Below are 19,670 nucleotides of genomic sequence, written 5' to 3'. Positions count from 1 at the left end.
AGGGTCTTTTTAAGGTGGTGCTGTAATGGTTTCCTAAAAGGATATTTATCTCTTAGGAGGTCCAGCCCTTCTCCTAGCAGCATTCAGGGTGAGCAGCAGACACACAACTCACACACAGATACAGATCAGCAGCAGAGCCACAGGATGTCCCACCTAACTGCCTCAAATACAGATCCTATGCAATCCATGAGCATCCTGGTTTAAAGGGATGGTATGGTAAGTCTGGGTGTAGTATGGTATGCCGGCGTCCGCGCTCCCGGCGGCCAGCATACTGGCGCCGGAATCCCAACCGCCGGAATACCGACAGCTGGGTGAGTGCAAATAAGCCCCTTGTGGGCTCGCTGCGCTCGCCACTCTGCGCTCACCATGCTACGCGCACCACACTATCTATTCTCCCTCCAGGGGGGTCGTGGACCCCCAAGAGGGAGTAAAGGTGTCGGTATGCCGGGTGTCGGAATTCCAGCGCCGGTATACTGTGCGCCGGGATCCCGACAGCCAGCAAACTGAAGACCACCCAGTAAGTTTATGTATACCTAACTCTGCACTGTGGTTAACATATCATTGGGCGAATGTCAGATCGCAGAGTCTAACAGCATCTTCATGCACTAACTGAAATATAGGTTTGATCTAATGTCATCAAAATATTTATTATATATTGTGTTATATGAGAAGTAATTGTACTTTAGCAATTAATTATTAACACATAAAATGTACATATTTGTATGTAATGGTGCACCTCCTTAGTATTTTGCATGGTTTATTTAATTCACCTTATTGGAATGTAATTGCATTCCTGTGGTGTTGACAGCTGAAAGAGAAGTGAGCTCGCTGTTCAAGCACCTATGACGGAGGGAAGGGGGGGGGGGGGGGGGGGGGAGTGGAATGGAGTATGTGAGGATCCTGAATCCATCAGCCTCAGCTACTATACATTTGGTGTTCACTATTTAATTGCTAAACACAAGAGTTAGGATCGAACACCCATATACTTATTTACTGCGCTCTGCTCTCCCAGTTGGGAAGCTTCTCTCCCACAAAGGGCCCCATGCATTATAGTTGGCTAATGACAGCAAGCACATGTTACTGCAATGTTTTGCCAACAATTTTCTAGCCTATCTGCTGAAAAAACAGCATACTTGTTATATTCCTGCTCGCTGTTGGATGTTCAGTGCCCTTTTATGCAGCTTATCCATATGGAACCACACATATTCCTAGAGTTATTTGAGTATATCCCATTAGAAGAAAAAATAACGGTGTATGTTTGTGTATAATATAAATATCACTATATGGACAAAAGTTTTTGGCCAATCCTGGTAATTATTGAATTCATGTGTTTCAATCATACCTGTTGCAACAGGTGTATAAAATCAAGCACCCAGCCATGCAGTCTCCATTTGCAAACATTTATTATACAAAATGGGTCGTTCTGAAGAGCTCAGTGACTTCAAGCATGGTACTGTGATAGGATACCATCTTTGCAATAAGACAGTTCCTGAAATTTCATCCCTGCTGGACATTCCACGGTCAACTGTAAGTGATATTATTAGAAAGTGAAAGCGTTTAGGAACAACCGCAAGAAGCGGAAGACCACGAAAAATCACAGAGCCGGGTCATCAACTGCTAAGGCGCATGGGGCATAAAAGTCGCCAACACTGTTGATTCTGTAGATTAAGAGAGCCAAACTTCCACTGGCATTAATGTGCGCACAAAAATTGTGCAGCGGGAATTAATGGAACGGGTTTCTATGATTGAGCAGCTGCATGCTCACATCACCAAGTCCAATGACAAGCGTCGGATGGAGTGGCGTAAGGCACACTAGCACTGGACTGCGGAGCAGTGGAAACGTGTTCTGTGACATACAGGGCGGACTACGATCAGGTCTTAATTAGGCCCCAGGTTACATACACGTTCTACACCTAATTCACACATTAAAAAAAACTACATTTTCTGAGCAGTTTTTGGGAAGAAGAAAAAAAAAAGTCCATTCAGTGGTTAATGAATTAAGCCATAAAGATCTCAATTACATTTAAAAAGAAAAACATCTTAATATGCATTAAACGAACCCTAAAAAAAACAAAAACGAGGTAAAGAAATGATAAAAACATGTAAACCCACTTGTAGTGAGAAAGCTATGTAAGTGTAAGAATAAAATAAACTATTCAGATAATGATATAAATTGCAAGGTAATTTGAAATGAACGGTCATTCAGTGTAGAATATTTCATGAAGAACTCTTTGTTGTAAATAGATTACAATGTAATCTATTGTAAACATCTCAGTCACATATACGCAGTTCCCTCATTGACCTCTTCCACCCCCCTCCCTCCAGATTCCAGACATTCTGTCCAGTGTCCACTATGTCTATGCCTGTCCATCTATAATATGCGTACAGGAACTCAGTACACTGTACAGTAGATAAACTCCCAGAACTCCTTGAGCCTGTTTTATGATTATTCACAGTATGGACATTACAGATTAGATGCAAACAACATAAGGGGGGTACACACTGAAAGATACGTGCTTAAATTCTAAGCAATCTGACCAGATTGCTTAGAAATGAAGCACGGATCTCTCCTTGTGTATGCCCATAGCGATAGCGGTGCGCGGCCCCGCGCGTCGCTATCTCTGACTCTAGATTTGGTATACATGCATGCCAAATCTAGTAGGTCGCTCATTTCACCGCTGAGTCAATTAAGAACCCCCCTCAGCTGTGTGCTGAGTGGGGGTGAGAGATGTGTGCTGAGCGGTCTGTGCTAGATCACTCAGCACACATCTCCCCCGTGTATACGAGGCTATACAGTGGTCTAGTCAATTGCAAATGGGTTTGGTGCTCATGCTCTATAAAAAGAAATGGTTGACTGCGCATGTGATTAGCCTTATGCACATGGACAGAGATTGCAAGTGCAGACGGATTGATTGGGCCAATTTTTCTGTGAAATGGGTATTTCGGGGTGGTTACTGGGGACGGCAACCTTGGAGATGCATGGAACTGTTCCATCTTGTAAGGAGTGCAGGAGAGGTGGGAAAAACTAAAAAGTGCAATACTGCAAGCAACAGACCTTTTGTATCAAAAGGGTCAGGAAAAGGAAGCCGGTGTGGTTTACAAAAGAGGTATCAACTCGTGTGAAAGCAAAAAAGATGGCCTTTAGGAAATACTGTATAAGCAGACTCAAGATAATGACAAACAGGTGTATCTTGCCAGTTGGAAGAAGGCTAAGAAGGTGATCAGGTGTGCACAGGCAGAAGCTGAGGAGAAAATGGCCCAGTCAGTAGATAAAGAGGGCAAAACTTATTTTTAAGTACAGTGGTCGAAGTGGAAATTTTGAAGTTGGGGTTTGGAAAAGTGCAGGTTGTAATTATGCACGCTGTGAAGGCGCACGCGGGCTCCGGAAAAGGGGACGTGGCCACTAAAAGGGGCATAGTCTTAAGTGTAGTGTACCTCACCATATTCCCGTTATACACATTATGCACCACAATAGTAGGACCCCTTATACTATCTAGTACTGGTGCCCCTTACACATTATGCCACATGGAATGAGCCAAAACTCATATTATGCAACATGGAATGAGCCAAAATTCCCACGGTATGAGCCAAAATTCACATTATGCCAATGGCCCCTTGCACACATTACTCCAGGTACAGCACCTTGACACGCGTTACTCCAGGTACAGCACCTTGACACGCGTTACTCCAGGTACAGCACCTTGACACGCGTTACTCCAGGTACAGCACCTTGACACACGTTACTCCAGGTTTAACCCCCCCAACACCCCCAAAAAGGCACTCACCGCTCCCTTATAGCGGGGACATGGTGGGGCTAGAGGAGAGGGAGGTCCCAGTTTCATGGGCCGGGCTCCAGCGGTGGTGGCTACACAACTCCAGTCTGCACACTGCTATTAGTTTAGAAAAAAAAAAAAACTTCCGGGTCAGTGGCAAAGTGTCGGTATGCCATACCGTTGCATACCGGCCCACTTCGACCACTGTTTAAGTATATAAGTGAAAGGAGAAAATCAAATGGAGGAATAATCAGACTTAAGACAGATGGGCATTCATTATGCCCCCATCATAAAATTATCACTTCCAAATAACTGGTCCTTTTGCGAAGTCAGTTTTTTGTGAAGTGATAATTTTCTCTTCCGCAGCAGTGTCACTTAGACTGTCTACTGTGAAGGCTTCATGTTGTACATGTGAAACACCTGACCAGTGAAGTCAGCAAGCAGCCTGCCATCACTTCAAGTTTCCTTCTGAAGATTATTTATGCTGTGCATGCGCAGCACTCAAAAGTGAAACCCAGCATGAAGCCAGACCCGCGGGATCAGGGACAACCTATAGCAGTGTTCTGTGGAAGCTCCCCGGAAAAATAAACAATGATAAAAACACCTCTGGCACTACCGCATAGATTTCAAATGTGGTGATCTTATATTCAAAGTCCAATCTTCTTAAAAATAATTGTCCTTAATAGGAAATTGAACTCCAAAATTAAACTTCCTCCAAATTAAACTTTCCTCCAAATTGGAAATTGCTTGTAGAGTTTTCTCAATCCACATATATAAAAGAAGAAGAAGGAAACTATGGTGCAATACTGTTTCCATATAACGATATTTTAATTTACAGCACAATTAAAATTGTACTCTCCATAAAAGAATTAAAGCACTTCTTCACAAGGCATTGTTTCAATAGAATAAAAGGCGTACTGTGTTTAGCTCCTGGCAAGGAGCAATAGAGTGAGCAAATGTTGGGAGGTTCCACACACCCTCCTTCCTCCCTCCAAGCAAGTCGCCAGCAGTCAACACACAGGCTTTCAAGGATGCAGGTGAATAAGCCACAAGACCACCACCAATGCGTTTCGAGTTGTTCCCAACTCTTCCTCAGGGCAGTATGGCCCTCACCTGCATGCATCCACATCTATACCCCAAAATTGACCCGGAAGTGCTTCCTTAACCTTCCTCAATAAACCTATATTTTTATACAATTCATATAAAATACATAATGATCAATTCATCCAGTACATTTAAAACACAGATACGTATACAGAAATTATCTTTTAAAAAAAACAATTTCATATATCCAATATCACTTAATACAGCGATCACTTCCTGTTTCTTAATACTATTTAAAAACATCCAAAAAACGATAAATCAAATTATTTCAAAGTTATCCCTCCACAGAGCAATTCACCTTATATCATTAATGTTATTTATTGCAAACCCCATCATATATTGTGGAAAAACCGTGCAAATTGGTATCGATGCGCTGTGCGTTCCACACCCTATCCGTTTAGTAGATAGACAGTGTCTAGTTAGACAGTCAATAGATAGACACCAAATATTAGACAGACATTAGGTCGACAGGGTCAAAAGGTCGACAGGTCAAAAGGTCGACATGGTAAAAAGGTCGACATGATAATTGTCGACATAAAAATATAAACAAATGTGTTTTTTTTTTTTATTTAACATGTTTTGGGATTATTTCATACTTTCTCTATCCATGTCGGCATAGAGTTGGTTATAAACCTTGTGGCGAGCGCAGCGAGCCACCGTGCCCGAAGCGTGGCGAGCGAATGCCTTTCTGCAATTGGGGTGCCAGATGACAAAACTATCCACACAAAGCACAAAAATGCAAAAAACACGGTGTCTACCTTTTTCATGTCGACCTTTTGACCCCGTCGACCTTTTGACCTGTCGACCTTTTGACCCTGTCGACCTTTTGACCCTGTCGACCTTTTGACCCTGTCGACCTAATGTCTGTCTAACTAGACACTATCTATCTTTCATACCGGAACTGTTCCACACGCGCCCGATAGGAAGTGCATCATGCGTTCCACATGATGTCACTTCCACCCTAATCCGTGCATTCCGACCTCGCTTGCTGGAGCCGGGTGGACGCTGCCGTCAGCGGCGGCTGTGATGCGGGGACTTCAGAGGACTTCGGAGAGGAGGGACCGGGAGCTGCTGCTGTAGCGCTGCTCTCCCCCGTCTGCCCACGGCTCTCACCCATATCCCCTCCCGCATCTCAATTCGACTTGAAAAGTCGAATTGAGATGTCATTGAATACCCCAGGTCAGATCCATTCCGACAAATGAATGTCGGAATGGATCTGACTTCAATTGAATATACCCCTTAATGTGAGTGATAAGGTTTTAACATCACCGGAAAAGAAATTGTTAGAAAAAGGTTTGAAGTTTGCACCAACTTCCGATATAGACCATTTTACCTTATTTGTAGATACGGAAAAATGTATAAGAAAATGAACACTTAAAAAATGTGGGTATAAATGTGGATGCATGCAGGTGCGGGCCATACTGCCTTGAGGAAGAGTTGGGAACAACTCGAAACGTGTTGATGGCGTTCTTGTGGTTTATTCACCTGCATCCTTGAAAGCCTACTGTGTGTTGACTGCTGGTGACTTGCTTGGAGGGAGGAAGGAAGGAGGGTGTCCGGAACCTCCCAACATTTGCTCACTCTATTGTTCTTTGCCAGGAGCTAAACATGGTACGCTTTTTATTCTATTGAAGCAATGCGTTGTGAAGAAGTGCTTTAATTCTTTTATGGAGAGTACAATTTAAATTGTGATGTAAATTAAAAATAGGATTTTAATACCTACCGGTAAATCCTTTTCTCTTAGTCCGTAGAGGATGCTGGGGACTCCAAAAGGACCATGGGGTATAGACGGGATCCGCAGGAGACATGGGCACTTTAAGACTTTAAATGGGTGTGAACTGGCTCCTCCCTCTATGCCCCTCCTCCAGACCTCAGTTATAGGAACTGTGCCCAGGGAGACGTACATTTCGAGGAAAAGGATTTTTGTTAAACAAGGGTGAGATACATACCCCCTCACACCACAACACACCGTACAACATGGCTTTCAACCAAATACGAGTTAACAGCATGAACCAAAATCAGCAACAGGCTGATCTTAACCGAAACACGTTTGTGTAACATAAACAATAACTATTAACAAGTACTGCAGACAGAGTCCGTACTGGGACGGGCGCCCAGCATCCTCTACGGACTAAGAGAAAAGGATTTACCGGTAGGTATTAAAATCCTATTTTCTCATATGTCCTAGAGGATGCTGGGGACTCCAAAAGGACCATGGGGTTTATACCAAAGCTCCAGACCGGGCGGGAGAGTGCGGAAGACTCTGCAGCCCCAATTGAGCAAACATGAGGTCCTCATCAGCCAGGGTAATCAAACTTGTAGAACTTAGCAAAAGTGTTTAAACCCGACCAAGTAGCTGCTCGGCAAAGCTGAACCGCCGAGACTCCACGGGCAGCCGCCCAAGATGAGCCCACCTTCCTGGTAGAATGGGCCTTCACCGACTTCGGTAACGGCAATCCAGCCGTAGAATGAGCATGCCAAATTGTATTACAGATCCAGCGTGCAATAGTCTGCTTAGAAGCAGGAGCCCCAAGTTTGTTGGAAGTATACAGGATAAACAGAGCCTCCGTTTTCCTAATACGAGCCGTTCTGGCTACATAAATTTGCAAAGCTCTGACTACATCTAGAGACTTTGAATCAGCCAAGGCTTCAGCAGCCACAGGCACCACAATAGGTTGGTTCATGTGAAACGAAGAAACCACCTTTGGCAGAAATTGCTGACGAGTTCTCAATTCCGCTCTATCCACATGGAAGATCAAATAGGGGCTCTTGTGAGACAAAGCCGCTAATTCTGACACCTGCCTTGCGGACGCCAAGGCCAAAAGCATAACCACTTTCCAAGTGAGAAATTTCAACTCAACCTTCTGTAAAGGTTCAAACCAATGTGACTGAAGGAACTGCAACACCACGTTAAGGTCCCACGGTGCCACCAGGTTGGATGTGCAGCACACCTTTTACGAACGTCTGAACTTCTGGAAGGGAGGCCAATTCTTTTTGAAAAAAGATTGATACGGCCGAAATCTGCACTTTAATGGAGCCTAACTTTAGGCCAGCATCCACACCTGCTTGCAAAAAATGGAGAAAACGACCCAGCTGAAATTCTTCCATAGGAGCCTTCTTGGATTCACACCAAGACACGTATTTTCTCCAAATACGGTGATAATGCTTTGCCGTTACCTCCTTTCTAGCTTTAATCAGAGTGGGGATGACTTCACCGGGAATACCCTTCCGAGCTAGAATTTGGCGTTCAACCGCCACGCCGTCAAACGCAACCACGGTAAGTCTGGGAACACGCACGGCCCTTGCTGTAACAGGTCCTCTCTTAGAGGAAGAGGCCAGGGATCTCCTATGAGTAATTAATTCCTGAAGATCCGGATACCAGGCCCTCCGTGGCCAATCTGGAACAATGAGTATCGCCTGAACCCTTGTTCTTCTTACGATCCTTATCACCTTTGGAATGAGTGGAAGTGGAGGGAACACATATACCAACTGAAACACCCACGGTGTCACCAGGGCGTCCACTGCACTGGCTTGAGGGTCCCTCGACCTGGAACAATGTCTCTGAAGCTTCTTGTTGAGGCGAGACGCCATCATGTCTATTTGAGGAATTCCCCAACGACTTGTCACTTCTGCAAAGACCTCTTGATGAAGACCCCACTCTCCTAGATGGAGATCGTGTCTGCTGAGGAAGTCTGCTTCCCAGTTGTCCACGCCCGGAATGAAGACCGCTGACAGAGCGCTTGCATGCTTTTCCGCCCAGCTGAGAACTTTTGTGGCCTCCGCCATCGCCACTCTGCTCTTTGTTCCACCCCGGCGGTTTATGTACGCCACTGCTGTTATGCTGTCCGACTGAATCAGGACGGGTAGACCGCGAAGAAGATGTTCCGCTTGTAGAAGGCCGTTGTAGATGGCTCTTAAACATTCTGGAATATGTGCAGACAAGCTTCCTGGCTTGACCATTTTCCCTGGAAATTTTTCCCCTGTGTGACTGCTCCCCAGCCTCGGAGACTTGCATCCGTGGTCACCAGAACCCAGTCCTGGATCCCGAACCTGCGTCCCTCTAGGAGATGAGAACTTTGGAGCCACCACAGGAGAGATATTCTGGTCCTGGAAGATAGGCTTATTTTCCGGTGCATGTGTAGGTGAGACCCGGACCACTTGTCCAACAGGTCCCACTGAAACACCCTGGCATGGAACCTGCCAAACGGAATGGCTTCGTAGGCCGCCACCATCTTTCCCAGCACCCGAGTGCATTGATGAATCGACACTCTTGCCGGTTTCAGAATCTCCTTGACCATGTACTGGATTTCCAGAGCTTTCTCTACTGGGGGAAACACTCTCTGCAGTTCCGTGTCCAGGATCATGCCTAAGACTGACAGCCGTGTTGTCGGAACCAACTGTGATTTTGGCAAATTTAGGAGCCAACCATGTTGTTGCAGGACTGTCAGGGAGAGTGCAACGTTTCTTAGTAACTGCTCCTTTGATCTTGCCTTTATCAGGAGATCGTCCAAGTACGGGATAATTGTGACACCCTGCTTGCGCAGGAGCACCATCATTTCCGCCATTACCTTGGTGAAAATCCTCGGAGCCGTGGAAAGACCAAACGGCAACGTCTGAAATTGGTAATCACAATCCTGAACAGCAAACCTCAGGTAAGCTTGATGTGGAGGATATATTGGGACATGTAAGTAGGCATCTTTGATGTCGACTGACGCCATAAAATCCCCCCCCCTTCCAGACTGGAGATCACTGCTTGGAGAGATTCCATCTTGAATTAGAATTTTTTTAGAAAGAAATTGAGGGATTTTAGGTTCAGAATCGGTCTGACCGAGCCATCCGGCTTCGGGACCACGAACAGGCTTGAATAAAAACCTTCTCCCCGTTGTGACGGGGGGACCGTGACAATAACTTGCTGTAGACACAGCTTTTGTATCGCAGCGCATACTACCTCCCTTTCTGGAAGAGAAGCTGGTAAGTCCGATTTTTAAAAATCGGTAAGGGGGCACGTCTTGAAACTCCAGTTTGTATCCCTGGATCACTATTTCTAGCACCCAAGGATCCAGGGCCGAACAAGCCCAGACCTGACTGAAGAGTTGAAGACGTGCCCCCACCGGTGCGGACTCCAGCAGTGGAGCCCCAGCATCATGCGGTGGATTTGGGAGCGGCCGAGGACTTCTGCTCTTGGGAGCTTGCCACAGCCGGCAACTTTTTTCCTCTTCCCCTACCTTTAGCAGCAAGGAAGGAGGACCCTCGTCCTTTTTGGAATTTATTAGACCGAAAGGACTGCATCTGATAAAGAGGCGTTTTCTTTTGTTGTGCAGGGACATACGGTAGAAAAGATGACTTACCCGCGGTAGCTGTAGATACCAGGTCCGCGAGGCCCTCGCCAAATAAAACACCACCTTTATATGGCAGAGCCTCCATAGCCCTCTTAGAGTCCGCATCACCATTCCATTGATGAGTCCATAACGCTCTCCTGGCTGAGATTGCCATGGCATTGGCCCTTGATCCCAAGAGACCAATATCTCTTGCAGCCTCCCTTAGATAGACTGCAGCGTCCCTGATATGACCCAGTGTCAAAAGAATGCTATCCCTATCCAGGGTGTCCAAGTCAGATGACAAGTTATCTGCCCACTTTTCAATTGCACTACTCACCCATGCCGATGCTACGGCAGGTCTGAGCAGCGTACCCATAGTGGCGTAAATAGATTTCAAAGTAGTTTCCTGCTTACGATCCGATCCGCAGGATCCTTTAGGGCCGCTGTGTCAGGGGACGGAAGCGCCACCTTCTTGGACAGCCGTGCTAGAGCGTTGTCCACATTGGGGGTTGACTCCCACTTATTCCTATCCTCAGAGGGGAACGGGTATGCCATAATAATTATCTTGGGAATCAGCAACTTATTTGTCAGGATTTTCCCAAGCCCTTTCAAAAAGAGTGTTCAGTTCATGAGAGGGAGGAAACGTTACCGGAGGTTTCTTTCCTTTAAACATACAGACCCTTGTCTCAGGAACAGCAGGGTCTTCCGTGATATGTTACACTTCTTTTATTGCCACAATCATGTACTGAATGCTCTTAGCCAGTTTAGGATTCAACCTGGCATCACCATAGTCGACACTGGTATCCGAATCCGTGTCGGTATCTGTGTCTGCTATCTGGGTAAATGGCCGTTTCTGTGACCCTGAGGAAGACAGCATTTGGGATAAAGCATCTTCCATGGATTGTCTCCATGTTTGGTTCTAAGCCTCTGATTTATCCAAGCTCTTATTTAATAAAGCCACATTTGTATTCAAGGCACTCAACATATTTACCCAATCAACAGTTGGCGGTGCCGACAGATTTACTCCCCCACACTGTTCTGTCCCCACACCAGCCTCCTCCTGGGAAGAGTCTTCAGCCTCAGACATGTCGACACTCGTACCGACACCACTATCACACCGGCTATAGGGGACAGACCCACAATAAGGCCTATCAGAGAAAACACAGAGGGAGTTTGCCAGCTCACACCCAGCGCCCCACCCGGTCTGAAAGCATATAATAATGCCCCAGACCAGTCAGCGCTGTTTAGAATAATAATCAACACCAAATCTTGCCGTGCCCCCCCCCCCCCCGTTTAACACCCTGTTACTTGTGACAGAAGTGTCGGAGGCCAGGACCAGCGTCTCTGCAGCTCACAGTGGAGAGAAATTGGCGCTGAGTCGAGCTGGAAGGACCAAGCCCCGCCCCCTTCATGGCGCGCTTATGTCCCGCTACTTTTTTTTTTTAAATACTGGCGGGGGTCTGTATACAGTGCCTAAGCACTGTATACTACTTTTGCCAGGCTCAATGTGAGGTATTATTGCTGCCCAGGGCGCCCCCCCCTGCGCCCTGCACGCATGTAGTGCCGCTTGTGTGTGGGAGCAATGACGCACAGCGCGACCGCTGCGCGGTACCTCCGAGACTGAATGCTTTTGCCGTCTGTAATGAAGTCTTCTTTGCTTCGGTTACTCACCCATCTTCTTTCTTCTGGCTCTGTGAGGGGGACGACGGCGCGGCTCCGGGAACGAGCAGCTAGGCTATACCAAGTGATCAGACCCCCTGGAGCTAATGGTGTCCAGTAGCCTAAGAAGCAGAGCCTTTAACTCACAGAAGTAGGGCTGCTTCTCTCCCCTCAGTCCCACGAAGCAGGGAGCCTGTTGCCAGCAGTGCTCCCTGAAAACAATAAACCTAAAAAAAGTATTTTTTCAGAGAAACTCAGGAGAGCTCCCCTGGTGTGTGTCCAGTCTCTCTTGGCACAGAATCTAACTGAGGTCTGGAGGAGGGGCATAGAGGGAGGAGCCAGTTCACACCCATTTAAAGTCTTAAAGTGCCCATGTCTCCTGCGGATCCCGTCTATACCCCATGGTCCTTTTGGAGTTCCCAGCATCCTCTAGGACGTATGAGAAATATCTTTATATGGAAACAGTATTGCACCATATTTCACAATGGGATGGGATACATCCAAGGATACTAAAAGAGCTTAAAGAGGTTCTGGTAGCACCATTATTCAACCGGTCACTAGCTACAGATGTAATTCCAGAGGACTGGAAAAGAGCAAATGAGTACCACTGCACAAAGTCGAAGCAAGTAACTACAGACCAGTAAGCCTTACATCAGTAGTACTTAAAGTGGTTATGGATCAATGGGTTGACCACTATTGGTTAACATTGACATGGTCGACGCAGGCAAATGGTTGACACATTAAAATGGTCGACACAAATTACGACATGACATTTAAAAAAAAATATAGTGTCGTTTTTTGCATAACATGTTCAAGAACCCCAATTAGTGTACTGCGTCACTTGCATGCAGGCAAGGTGCCTCGCTCTGCTACCGCTGCTCCCAGTACAGGTTACTATTCCCAATCTTAGTCCACGTGTATGGTCAAGTATACAAAAGTTTTATTTAAGAAAAAAAAAATATATATATATAAATATATATATATTTTTTTTATGAAAAGTCATGTCAACCTTTTCCTGCGTCGACTGCCAGTGTCAACCAATAGTGGTCGACCTATTGACTGTTGACCCACCATCCGGATACCGGGAAAGTAATGGAAACCCTATTAAAAGAAAGTTGTGTAATATCTTAAATCAAACAACTTATAGGACCCCAAACAGCATGGATTTACTGGTGGTAGATCATGGCAAAAAACGACTTTTTGGACTTTGTGACTAAAATAATAGATAAAGGGAGGGGGGCGTAGATGTAGCATACCTAGACTTTAGTATGGCATTTGACACTGTCCTACATTGCACATTGCTAAAAAAAAACAAACCTTGAAAGCATGGGATTGGTTTGTAAGACAGATAAATGGTTATGAACTTGGTTGCAGGATAAGAAACAGAGAGTTGTAGTAAATGGAGTGCATTCTATAAAGGGAAATGTTACCAGTGGAGTACCCCAGGTATCTGTACTTGAACCAGTGCCCTTTAATATTTTTGTTGGTGACATTGCAAATGGTATTGAAGGGAAAGTATGGCTTTTTGTAGATGACACAAGGATATGTAACAGGGTAGACATACCAGGAGGGGTAAAACAAATGATTGCTGATCTAGGTAGCCTTGAGGAATGGTCAAGAACGTGACAACTACAGTTTAATGCTAAAAAATGTAAAATCATGTATTTGGGTCTCAAAAAAAAAAAGTATCAAGGGTACTATAATGGAAACTACTAAGGAGGAAAGGGCTTTAGGAGTCACTATTTCAAGTGACTTAAAGGCAGGGAAGCAATATAACAAAGCAATGAGAAAGGCAAGTCAGATACTTGGCTGCATAGGCAGAGGAATCGGTAGCAGGAAAAAAAGAAGTAACAATGCCACTGTATGGCTATGGCAGCCTTATGGAAAATTGGCCGCAGATATGTCCATCTCAGAGTCAGCCCCTGTATGTCTTGATCATTTGCTTGGATAAAATCAAGTTGTATATTCTCTTTATTATCCCTTTTGATCTGAGCAAAAAGTTAAAAGGGACTGAACACAAAATGTTTCATTAAGTTATAATTTCCATTTTGTATGAATTAGTTGTCGTACACTGCAATATGCTAGTGCTATATAAATAAATGATAATATTTAACAACATGCTTGTCAAAATTCTAACAATTTGATGTGTATTGTAAGCGAATGTGTATATAAATGTGACATTTATTTAGGAGGTGATTCATAAATCAGCAATATCCATGTACTGCAGTCAGAATGCCATTGGAACGGTGACACTTTGTGACCACCAGCAGCCCCAATTGTCCCTTGATGGGGTACTGTAATCTACAGCACTGTGCGCAGTTGTGCATCTTGGGCGCACATCCCAGGGAACTGAATAGTACTTTATATGATAAGAAAATAGGGATATAACTTTCCAACCCTACCATCCATTAAAAAAAGTGTTAATGTACAACTGCCTTTTAAAGCCTATTTTGTTCTCATGTAGCAGATGACTGCAGCAGGTATAAACAGATGTAACAAACCACCATGAATACAGGGTACTTGTAGGCATAGTTGATCTTGTTATATACATTTGAAGCACATTTTATGAGTGACCCAGAGTACATTTGTATTTTATCTATTCACCCCCAACGCCAGCCCTTTACGATTAAGGTGGTATTTATCAAAATTTGTAGAGAGAATTGTGAGAGATAAAAGTACCAACCAATCAGCTCCTAACTAACAAAAAAAACAAAACCAGTCAGTAAAATGTAAGGCAGAAGCTGATTGGCTGGTACTTTTATCTCTCACAATTTTATCTCTCTCCAACCTTTGATAAATACCCTAAGGCTTGCGTGCAGTAGGTGTCTTCAATTTACAAATATCACATTTGGCATGCTGCTACCTACAGCATCAGAAATGGTTACCTGACCATTCTAATAAGGATAATTCATGATAATGATGTGTGGCCATTGTGAAAAAAAAACCCTATTTGGCATAATTGCTAAAAGTGGTGAGCAGAATCTGTAAAACACTATGTAACTACAGTAACGATGCATGAAAACCAGTGTAAATATCCAGATTATTTTGGAAATGCATTAGTGGGGGGAGTATTTATCAAAGCTTGGCAAGATATACATAAATAATACATAAATAAATAACCAACCAATCAGCTCCTGTCATTTTTCAAACACAGCCTGTAACATTTAAATTAGTAGCTAAGTTGATGGTACTTTATCTTTCACAATTTTATCTCTCTCCAAGCTTTGAGAAATAGCCCTCTAAATAAGTTTGGAAATTAAAATGTGACAGGAGACCAGCTGTGAACATTGTCTGAATGGACTAAGCTATGACATGATGGAATACCCTCCTATAGTACATTACCTGACAGTCTCTATCTAGCATGCTGTCTCATGAGATAAAGCTACGGCAGCAATGTATATTAGCATAGACTCTGAGTAAGAGCAAGGTGCAGAGACAAACTGTTCTAAAGTCTCCTACTATATAATATAGATTGTGGCTTTTTCATCACCAAATATTATCTTTGATAAAATGTTTTGAACAAAAACAGATGTAGTAATGCCGCAAACCATAGCATAATAAAGAACCCTTTATACCTGCTGCCGCACCCCAGCCCCTTGTATATAAAAGCTTACCTTGTCTGTGCTCCTTATACTTTGACCTACATCTTCCTGGGTCCCTCCCTTTACCTGCCTCTAATGATCTCATAGAAGTCACACCCACTGCACTGCTCATACTGGAAGTGAGACACAGAGACACACACACACAAATCGGTAAGTAAAGAGAATCTCATAGATACATAGAAAAACAGATATTGTATGGCTGTAGCTGCACAGATAAGGTTTACAGGCGACACAGGAATTAGAGATACATATTACTATATATTTGCTAGATTTCAGTAAAAGGAAAATATTAATGGAACTACAGTATATCTCAGTGTGAGGAAGCAAATACCCTTAGGGGATTTCAACTCTGCGCTGTATTTAATCATTAACAGGGTACTCTTCAGTTACACTAATTACATTTTACATGTATTCATTTGCCTTCGGAAAGAATCTAGCACGAGTTTTTTTCAACTTTTTTTTTTTTTTTTTTTATTAATTTAATTTGCTTTACAATTCATTGGAAAGATGTATTTCACAAACAGTAAAAGTATAATTTAACCATTTTTTATAGACAAAAGCTACAATATTTCAGTTGACATCAGGCACTTGGCTCAACATTGCAGAGTGTGTGAGCCTATAAGCTATTAAAGCAAACATCCCAGATAGCTTGTCCGGTTTGGCTACCTACTGTATGTGTGTGACCACATGAAATGACAATCTTATGATAAAACCTGATTTTGTACATTGTAAGCAGGGCCCTCTTACATATTTGTCTCTTATGCCCAATGTTGCTTTATTGATGTGTTTGCTCTCAAAGTGCTCCAGAATATTCTAGCACTATATAAATAAACGTAAAATAATGTCGTCTGATTACTATTGGATAATAGTAGCTGAACAGGAATCATAAGAAGCTCAAGAGAGGACTAAGGGGGCTTAGCGATTAAAGCTTGGAGAGAGATAAAATTGTGAGACATAAAGTACCAACCAATCAGCTTCTAACTATCATTTTTCAAACGCAGCCTATAAAATGTAAGGTAGAAGCTGATTAGCTAGTACTTTCTCTCACAATTTTATGTCGCTTTGATAATTAACCCTAGAAGTCAGTACTAAAAGCATAAACTTTCTATAAATGTAAGACCAATATTAAACATAGAAACATTTGATGGCAGATAAGAACCACTTGGCCCATGTAGTCTGCACTTTTTTTTTTTTAATATCAAACCTTATTTGATCCTCATTTCTTTGTAAGGATATCCTTATGTCTATCCCATGTATGTTTAAATTGCTCTACTGTCTTAGCCTCTACCACCTCTGATGGAAGGCTATTCCACATGTCCACTACCCTTTCTGTGAAGTAATTTTTCCTCAAATTTCCCCTGAACCTCCCCTCCTCCAGTCTCAGTGCATGTCCTCATGTCGTGCTTTTCTTCATTTGGAGAATGTTTCTCTGCTGGACTTAGAAACTTTCAAATATATCAAAGGTTTTAACTATCATGTTCCCCCTTTCCCTTCTCTGCTCTAAACTATACATATTGAGATTTCTTAGTCTTTCTGGGTATATTTTGTGATGTAGGCCATGCACCATTTTAGTTGCCCTTCTTTGTACAGTCTCTAACGTATTAATATCCTTTTGAAGATATGGCCTCCAGAATTGAACGCCGTATTCTAGATGAGGCCGTACCAATGACCTATACAGTGGCATTATTACTTCTTTATTTCTGCTGCTGACTCCTCTCCCATTGCAGCCAAGCATCCGACTAGCCTTCATTGCTTTGCTACATTGCTTACCCGCCTATAAGTCACCTAAAATAGTGACTCCTAGATCCCTTTCCTTCTCCGTAGTTTCCAGTATAGTGCTATTAATACTATATTTAGCTTTTGGGTTTTTGAGACCCAAGTGCCATTTTTTGGCATTAAACTGTAATTGCCACACTCTTGGCCATTCCTCTAGTCTACCTAGATCCTCAGTCATTTGTTTTACCCCTCCTGATGTGTCTACCCAGTTGCATGTCATCTACAAAAAAAAGCATACTTTCCCTTTAATGCCATTTGCAATGTCACCAATAAAGATATTAAAAAGCACTCGTCCAAGTACAGATCCCTGGGGTACTCCACTAGTAACATGTCCCTCCTGTGAATGCACACCATTTACCACAACTCTGTGTTTTCTATCCTGCAACCAAGAACTTATCCAATCAATAATCCTAGTATCCAATCCCAAGATTTCAAGTTTATTTAGCAGTCTGTGATGTGGAACAGTGTCAAAAGCCTTACTAAAGTCTAGATAAACTATATCCATGGCTCCACCTTTATCCATCACTTTAGTCACACAGTCAAAAAAAGTCAATAAGATTTGTTTGACATGATCTCCCCCCAGTGAATCCATGCTGTTTGGGATCATGTAAATTGCTGGATTTGAGACAATGTACAACTCTTTCTTTTAAGAGTGTTTCCATCAATTTCCTTACTACTAATGTAAGACTCACTGGTCTGTAGTTGTTGGCCTCTTACTTGCTTCCACTTTTGTGCAGTGGGACTACGTTCGCTCTTTTCCAGTCCTCTGGAATTACTTCTGTAGCTAATGACTGGTTGAATAATTCTGTCAATGGTGCTACCAGCACCTCTTTAAGTTATTTTAGTATCCTTGGATGTATCCCATCTGGCCCCATAGATTTGTCCACTTTCAGCTTTGAGAGTTCTGTAGGACCTTCTCCTTTGTAAATGTACTTGTTTCATTTTCCTGAATATCCCTGCAACTTAACTGTGGCCCCTTCCCCTCTCTTTCAGTAGTAACTACTGAGCAAAAATAATTATTAAGATGATCTGCTTTAACACAAAAGACATAGCTGATTGACTGACTGAAATCCTGCCCTGAATAATCCTTTTTTTATCTCCTGGCTCTGTTTGTACTGAAATGCTGTATATGTGGCAACTCTGTTAGAAATATGCAAACAACAGATGACTAAATTATTAATTAAAGTGCCTTTGTGCCAAATCAAGGCAACAGTACTGTGATTAGCTGACAAATATTGTACAACTTATATTAGCAATATTTTTATACTTTCCAAATAAAAATCGGTGATGTTCACAAGCACCCGGAGGCTCATTTTATGTTCTGTATTTGGACTTGAACAGTACTTCGATCATTGTGAGTTATGCTTATGTGGGACATTCCAAACTAGTGGAGCCATATCGTATCCCCTTTATTAAATTTCCAATTTTTAGGATGACATATTGGTTTATGTGGAAGAGCCCAAACAGGGGCACCAACTGTACTAGGGTCTGTGTGCCCTCCACTCTGCATCTCCGATGGGATGTGATAAATGCTCCCAAATCGGCAATGCTATAATTGAATACATCGCAAGGATGTATCAATTATCGTATGCAGGGACAGAGCTTGTGAGACAGCTCTGTTCCGGCGAATCCTCTTAACGCACTTCTCAGGGTATTTTCCATGAAAAATACCTTGAGCACGTAACTGCACAAAAAAAGAAGTACCGCAGAAATGACTGACGCCAGGGCCTCCGGATATTCGAGTAAGCCCTAGGTACGACATGTTGGGTGTAGTTTACACCTGCGCACTGTTTATTGGTTTTATGCAGTGACAGATTATAATTGAGATTTTTAGGACTGTAGCTATATTTAGGCTGGGTACACCCTGAAGATGCAACATCATCAAGTCAAACGATATCAGGCATACACACTGATATTGTCACCAATATCGTCGGTGACGGCATCCACCGACATCCAGGTGCATGCAGTCTTGTCCAATATCTTTAGATTTCAAGGCTTGAATTAAAGATATAGGACATTGTTAACAACATGTATCATTAACGATATGCTGCACACACACTGGACGTTGTAAACGATATATTGTCCGATCCGCTGGTTCGGACGATATATCCAGGGGTGTATCTACCCATTGGCCAGGATGGCACTTGCCAGGGGCGCCAGCCGAGCAGGGGGCGCCGTCCAACGGTGCCACTGTCGGCCAATGGGGGGGAATCTCTTAAGCCGTAGTGTCTGGCAATACCTGCTGTGCCAAGCTGCCTGGAATGGAGGGCAGAGGATTGCTCAGCAGGCAGGAGCTGGCGCCGGTGTCCGGCACCGCAATGCACTACAGGGAAGAAACTGAAAATAAACTACAACTCCCAGCAGTCCTTGCTGTCGGGAGCTCCCGGCGGTAAGGGCTGCTGGGAGCTGTAGTTTACTTTCAGTTTCTTCACGTAGTT

General features: G+C 43.6%; 2 protein-coding genes across 6 annotated transcripts in view; one reads left to right on the top strand and one right to left on the bottom strand.

The window, feature by feature from the left end:
- LOC135055829 (phosphatidate phosphatase LPIN3-like) overlaps positions 1-15,486 on the bottom strand; it is a 178,418-nt gene extending 162,932 nt beyond the window's left edge. Inside the window, exon 1 of the mRNA XM_063960331.1 lies at positions 15,469-15,486. The gene's annotated coding sequence lies outside the window, so the exon portion shown is untranslated. The remainder of the gene's footprint in view (positions 1-15,468) is intronic.
- The window catches only part of MYL9 (myosin light chain 9), an 86,785-nt gene that overhangs the window by 29,263 nt on the left and 37,852 nt on the right, over positions 1-19,670 (top strand). Inside the window, exon 1 of one of the 5 annotated variants that reach the window (XM_063960336.1) lies at positions 15,518-15,606. The exons of the other annotated variants lie outside the window; for them this stretch is intronic. The gene's annotated coding sequence lies outside the window, so the exon portion shown is untranslated. Of the gene's footprint in view, positions 1-15,517; positions 15,607-19,670 lie in introns of those variants that run through there. 5 annotated transcript variants of the gene reach the window in all.

This window comes from Pseudophryne corroboree, chromosome 3 (assembly GCF_028390025.1).
Source record: "Pseudophryne corroboree isolate aPseCor3 chromosome 3, aPseCor3.hap2, whole genome shotgun sequence".
NCBI lineage: Eukaryota > Metazoa > Chordata > Amphibia > Anura > Myobatrachidae > Pseudophryne > Pseudophryne corroboree.
This window is presented reverse-complemented; position numbering and strand designations above follow the sequence as displayed.